General features: G+C 41.9%; 1 protein-coding gene across 1 annotated transcript in view; it reads right to left on the bottom strand.

Moving 5' to 3' along the window:
- The window catches only part of LOC113804606 (nucleolin), a 26,980-nt gene extending 19,976 nt beyond the window's left edge, over nt 1-7,004 (bottom strand). Inside the window, exon 1 of the mRNA XM_027355498.2 lies at nt 6,867-7,004. The gene's annotated coding sequence lies outside the window, so the exon portion shown is untranslated. The remainder of the gene's footprint in view (nt 1-6,866) is intronic.
- Nucleotides 7,005-7,230: the final 226 nt, after the last annotated feature.

The raw sequence follows: 7,230 nt of genomic DNA on the forward strand, positions 1-7,230 counted from the left end.
CTTGGAAGAAAAAAAGACTGTGTTTTAGAGTATTCGCGCAAACGGGAATAAGAGAGAAAGAGAGGAAAGACTGTCTTCTGGGGCCAGTCAAGAGGTCCTTCGGGAGGGAATGGACAATTAGTTTAACCGGAGTCCTTAGAGCTTATTCAGTATTGTCACCGGGATTTTTCGTTTCTCTTGTTAAGGGCCATTTGGCTTTCCGTGAATGTGGCTCCAGTTGAGGATGGGAAAGAACACAATTATTGAGTAAATAGATAAATAAGGGAGTTCAAAAGAGAAGAGATTCTTTTCATGATAAAGAAAATAATCATTAAGTAAATAGATAAGTAAATGTGTTCAAAAGATATATTCTTTTCATGATAAAGAAAACAATTATTAAGTAAAATAAATAAATAAGGGTGTTCATGAGAAAATATTCTTTTTCATGATGAAGAAAACAATTTTTGATTTCATGAATAAACAAATGTGTTCAAGAGAGAAAATACTCTTTTCATGATAAAGAAAACAATGATTAAGTAAATAAATGAATCAATGTGTTCATATGAGAAAATGGATAACTTGACAGTTCTTAGTATTTTTGTTATGTAAGTAATTTGGTATTTCTTTTGTTAACATTCCAAAACTACTACAAAATATAATAGGTTGCCTTAGAGCACAGCCACATCTCATTTTTTTCTAAATAATTGTTTCGCTTACACTGATAGACATTCCTATTCTCAGACATCTCTCTCTCTCTCTCTCTTTCTCTCTATCCTTCCCTCTCCCTTTCCTCTCTCTCTCTCTTTCTCTCTATCCTTCCCTCTCCCTTTCCTCTCTCTCTCTCACTTTCTATCCTTCCCTCTCCCTTTCCTCTCTCTCTCTCTTTCTCTCTATCCCTCACTCCCCCCCCTCTCCCTCTCCCTCTCTCTCTCTCTCTCTCTCTCTCTCTCTCTCTCTCTCTCTCTCTCTCTCTCTCTCTCTCTCTCTCTCTCTCTCTCTCTCTCTCTCTCTCTCACTCGCTCACACACGCGCACACTCTTTCTCACTCTCAACACACTCTCGCTCTCTCTCTCTCTCTCTCTCTCTCTCTCTCTCTCTCTCTCTCTCTCTCTCTCTCTCTCTCTCTCTCTCTCTCTCTCTTTCCGTCACGGAAATGGTACAAACAGACTTACTTCAGTGGAGTTGATTGATGACTGACAGGTGTGTGATACGTCGCTTATTTGGAGTCATTTCGCGATGCAATTAACGGCGGAAAAAGTTAGCGTTGGTGATTTATTCGTCGTCGCTAAAGTTTAATTGAATGTTTATTTCCGCTTTGCTTGATAGTCGCGCAGGAAATTCTGCTAAGAATGTAAACCACATCGCCATATTTGTTTTGTTTGTTTGTTTAGTTGCACAACAATACTTTTAATTCAAAATTTCATTTTATTTATCTATTTTATCGGATTACACCTCAAGTATTTTTTTTTACCGCATTTAATAACCACCTTTTTGTGTTTTTCTTCCTATAAAATAGTAACTTCACCCATATTCTCCCATTTTAATATTTTGAGAAATCATTTACAACTAAACAATTCAAGAGAAATTCGACCTTAAATGTTACACCCTAAAACCACCAAGTCCTAACCTCAAAACGGAATTCCAACCGTTTTTTAAAGTTTTTCGTTAGTGTCTGTTCTCTCATAGCCACAAAGGCCTACCTAAGCCTCCTCCCTAATACTCTTTATCTCATTTTTTTGTGTATCTCTCATCTAAATCTCGTATTCTTTGGATTATTCCTTCATTCTTCATTCTCCCCTATTCTTGATTTTCGTTTTAAGCTCTTTCACTCGTTCGCTTTCCTCCCTTTCTTAGTATTTTTAGTTTTCTCATTATTTTTTTGTATTATTTTCTTAACATTTAGTCTTCCTCTCCTCATCCAATTCTCTTAATTCCATGCATTCTTTCCTCACCGTCTTCTGATCTTTATCAGTTTTCTTTATTCTCTCCTGTCTCTCATTCCTTCTCTCCTCATCCCTTCTTAGCCTTATTTTTTTCTCTCCTCATTTCATCTTTATCACTTTTCTTATCGGTCTCTCTCTTCCTAACCTCATTTCGTGTTTGCTCATCCTTTTCTCTTATTAATCTTATTCATTGTTTCTTCGTTTTCTTTTCTAATCAACCTCATTTTCTTCTTAACCTTACCTCATCCTCTTGTCAACCTCACCCCTCCTCTCCTCATCCTCTTTTTAACCTCATCTCTCCTCATCCTCTTCTTAACTTCCCCTCTCCCTTCTTCATCCTCATCCTCTTTTTAACCTTACCTCACCTCCTCCTTAACATCACCACGTTTCTCCTCCTCCTCATCCTCTTCTTAACTTCATTTCTTCTCTCCTCCTCTTCTTAACCTCACCTCTTCTTTCCTCATTCTCTTTTTAACCTCTTCTCTCCTAATCCTCCTCCTCTTTTTAACCTCACCTCTTCTTTCCTCATCCTCTTTTTAACCTCTTCTCTCCTCCTCCTCCTCTTTTTAACCTCACCTCTTTCCTCATCCTCCTCTTAACTTCACCTCTTATCTCCCCATCCTCTTCTCTTCTTAACCTCAATCCCAACGTTTCCTCAATTCTCTACTCTTTTCTAACCTCAACGTCCTCATGGCTAGACGTCTCGAATCTATGCTTGATGAGTAGGCCTACGTGTTTTTTTTTTTTTTCTCTCTCTCTCTCGGCCTAAAACTTCCTCGGATGACTTCGGAGAGATCGCCAGTTGGCACCAACGGCTGAGGTTCGGAGACAAAGAAGTTATCGGAAACGCTATGCCGAGTTTGATGTTGGCGATGTCTTTTTGGTGCTATGTTGGCAGTTGGCTTTGTCGTGGTGTTGTCTGGGATGGTTATGGTAGTGGTGGTGGGGGGGGGGGGGTAATGGTGGTGGTGGGGGTTGTTGGTATCACGTATTGTTGGTTTATGTGTAGGTGTGTGGTTGTGGTTTATGGTGTCTGTATGGTATTTCACGAGTGATATCTAATTATCATCAATTAGTGGACGTTTGCTACAACAATACTTCGGTCCTCATAGCTATTGCCATTGTTAAGCTGGTATTAGGTATTGTTGGTTTATTCGTGTTGGTGGTTTACGGTATCTGCACGGTAGTGCTAGAGTGATATATTATCATCAATACGTTGTAATTTAATGGTATCATCATCATTTGCTACAACATATACTTCCAACCCCAAAGTTATTGCCATTGTTGAGCTGATATCAGGTATTGCTGGTCTATTCATGTTCGTGGTTTATGGTACCTGCACGGTATTTCTAGAGTAATATATAATCATCAATACGTTATACTTTATTGGTATCATTATCATTTGCTACACTATACTTCCATCCCCAAAGCTATTGCATTTGTTGAGCTTAGCCACAGCCTCCGATACATCCACCCCCTCTTGTCGCATTTCCTTCGAGATGCTTATCATATGTCTCACAGCCACGCCCATCACAAGGACGCCGGTCCTTGGAAGCCATAAGATGCATCAAGACTCAAAAAAGAAAGAAAAAAATCTTAACATCAAACCTCAAATACAAAAAAAAAAATCTCAATTTCAGGCATAAAAAAGTCTTACCATTAAGCCTTCAGGAACAATAAAAAAATAAAAGAAAAAATAAATCTCAACATCAACCCCCCCTCCCCCCCACCCCCCACCCCCACCCCAAAAAAAACGTCACAGGTAATCGGGAACCCGTAGCCGTCACGCCGTCACGCCGTCTGCGAGACCACGGCGGCTTGAGGTGACGACGAGCCGGCTTAAACGGGCGCCCGGGGTTGGGTTACGGCGGGAGGCGCGGGCGGAGAGATGCACGGAAGCCGAAGGCGACACCGGAGGAGGCTCCGTCACGCTAGAACTGCAAGCCAGATGCGAGGCTTCCTTTCAGATTTCCGAAAGTGGAAACAAAATGTGTATATATACTCGCACATACATACGTAAACATGTATGTGTTTGTATCTAGATGTATAAACATGCGCGTGTAAACATGCACACATACAAACACACACGCAAAAAATGTGTACATATATATGTATAATACATATCTACTTATACATACACACACACACACACACACACACACACACACACACACACACACACACACACACACACACACACACACACACACACACACACACACACATATGTATGTATATATATATATATATATATATATATATATATATATATATATATATATATATATATATATATATATACATATATATATCAGCATGTTAATTCACCGCAGATAAATGTACCCAAAGTATTTTCACGAGAGAGAGAAAAAGAAATTTCAAGTGACCTTAAAAGTTAGTTTTGTTTAAGATATTCGTGCTGTGCTTCTGTGTGTATACTTCTGGATCTGCGTCATATCCCTTTTGGTAACAATTTCATTCTCTGATGTTGTGGAAATTACAAAATGCAGGTGTGCGTGCGGAGCAACGTCACCCTCTCCTCCTCTCCCTCTCCCCCTCCCCCTCTCTCTCTCTCCGTTTCTCCAACTCACTCACTCTGTGTGTGTGTGTGTGTGTGTTTGTAATACACACACACACACACACACACACACACACACACACACACACACACACACACACACATATATATATATATATATATATATATATATATATATATAATATAAATATATAAACACATATATAATAAAGATATATCAATATTAGTAATTACAGTAAAACAAACGCCACCATTGTTGCCATATTCGCGCGCATTAAGTTAGCTCATTCCTGTTTCAGGTAAACGGACACCTCTTGACAGAAGTGACACCGTCGAGCCACAGGGGGCGTCGGGATGACACGGTGCCATGAGCCGTGATGGCAGAGGAGGCTCGCATCTTCAGTCATGTTCCCCTTGCATGACCCCCCACCCCACCCCACCCCCCCGGAAGTAGGTGCGCCCCGGGGTGTATGGTGCGCGACCCCTCAGGATACGGTCGGCGGACGGCGCAAAAACAATCTATTTTTGCCTCGCCTGCGCTGGGTGGACAGCTGCCCCGCCGTGGGTCGTTCGGTCGAGCTCGCCCGCGCACGCCCTCAACGCCCGTGCTTCTTCCGAGAGTCGAATCACGTTAATGAACCATACTTCGTTGCTTTACATCTGATACTACCTGAATAACTCCGCATCTAGACTTACTGGTTTACTGAATTCATCATATCTTCCGCTCTGCCTTGACCTTCCTCCTTACTTTCCTGAACCGCCCCGTGCAAGCAGCAACATGCAAGCAGCGACGTGCAAGCGGCCGACGATTCAGCGCACCTACACGGGGTCTGAATTTCATGACCGTGCTTGACTCCGGCACCTTCAGGAGCGAGCGCCGTGAATCATGCTGGTTACGTCAACCGTGTTTTTATTCGGGCGAGAAGAGGCTGTGTCCCTCTCACATTCTCCCTATGTCTTGTTCGCCGTTCCACCGCCGTTCACTTTTCCCCGAACGCCGCGGTCCGTCTTGAGGCCTACTCCTGGGTACCTAGTAACTAACGGAGGCTTAATTTTTTCTCTCTCCTTTATTTTTAATCGGCGATACGAGTTTGATGCAAGGTTGGAAGTCTTTTGTCTGCTGCGGTCCGCGATGACGCAACTCTACAGACCTTGGAACCAGTATTCTTTGGAAACATTTTTTTCTCTTCTCATTTTCAACTTGTTCCTGGCAAAGAAAAATGTCTTGAACAGCTACTGCCTGGGTCTACACCCTCTAAAAGTGGGTAAACCAATCAGAAAAACTCATTAACGTGGAAATAAAATAAAGCGCAGGTGACGATATTCTACGCAGTTCGAAAAATAGTGAAATATAACGTACGGCTGAAGAACAGATGTGCGCGTGTGGGTGTATTCGACCACTCCGTCACAGAGGGGAACCAGGCGCATTTGACCTTTTTGCTTTCGCACTCCCGTTACTATTATAATATATCCACGGCCGGGGCTACTTTCGCTTCTATGGATATTCATGCTCTTCGGTGGCGCTTTACAAGAGGTTAAGCGAGAAAGGTTAAATAAATTGAGCCTTACTAACGTGTGTCCTCATCCTACAGACAAAAACTCCCGCCCCATTTTGTGGCTAATATTTTTTCCTCCCTTTTTTCCTCCGCGAGACCTTTTAAGTCTATTTTTAACTTTGATCCCGCTGAGTATATAAATAGAACACCAAAAAAATAACAGAACATTTATAAATCCAAGAAAGGTAATAAAGTGTACCAATCAATGTTTTTTTTTTATCACATCTCTCGCTGTCTCAACCTTGAGAAGCACAAACCCACATCAAAATATATTCACTCTTTATCACACATCCCGCAGCACATTAATAGCGATTTCGATATTGCATAATCTACATCCTGAGTTCTTCGCTGTTTATCCTAGATGCAAATTACCGCGGTTGTCAAGGTCTAGGGTGCGCAAACCTATATTTTTTTGTTACTCCTGTCCACCAAACATCAGACCTTGAAGATGAGGAATCCATTTCGTCCGTGCGAAAAAAGTCGCGAAACTCTGCTCCTGTGCCTTAAATAAACAAAGAATCACAGGATGAGGTACGCAGTTCTCCTGAAGGCTACCTCTTGCCTCTGGGCTCTGTGTAACACCTCCACATTCCCTCCTTCCCTCCTTTTATCTACTGCTTTCTGGGTACGCTTCGCAGCCCTGGGTACTCCTGATCCCCCAGAAATCAATATCTAAACACTTTTTTTGGATCAATATTCAGCGAGACAGTACAGCAATCACAAACACATCGCGCTCTGTTCAAAGCAAAAACTCGAGTTGTGTACGTCGCATCCACTGTCGTTCGATTACCACTTTGCACTCACGAGATATAGAGAAAAATACGTAAATAATTCACTCATAACACTCACCAACACTGGTAGATTGACGTTAGAATCTACTTCTTGACAGTACTGTTTGCGCGTGTGCCCCAGTCGTTTTCGTTCGACGCAGCAAATCGAAATGTGGAACGGGCTTCAACAATCACTTTCACTCAGACTGGCGCATAGTGACCACAAACACCTTGAATAGTGTGGATTACGCTCGATACAGGGTACTCTGCTATTACGCTCCTTCTGGGGCCGCGAACAGCTGATCTCGTGGCCCTATCCCGAGCATAATCTCACCTGTATATAGACAAAGCATTTCTGTTTATCTGAAGAAAAATCACATACATCAGATAAGCATATTTGAAATCTGAAAATTACAGCATGGTTACAGATAAACTATATCACC

The sequence above is a fragment of the Penaeus vannamei genome, chromosome 23, assembly GCF_042767895.1.
Source record: "Penaeus vannamei isolate JL-2024 chromosome 23, ASM4276789v1, whole genome shotgun sequence".
NCBI lineage: Eukaryota > Metazoa > Arthropoda > Malacostraca > Decapoda > Penaeidae > Penaeus > Penaeus vannamei.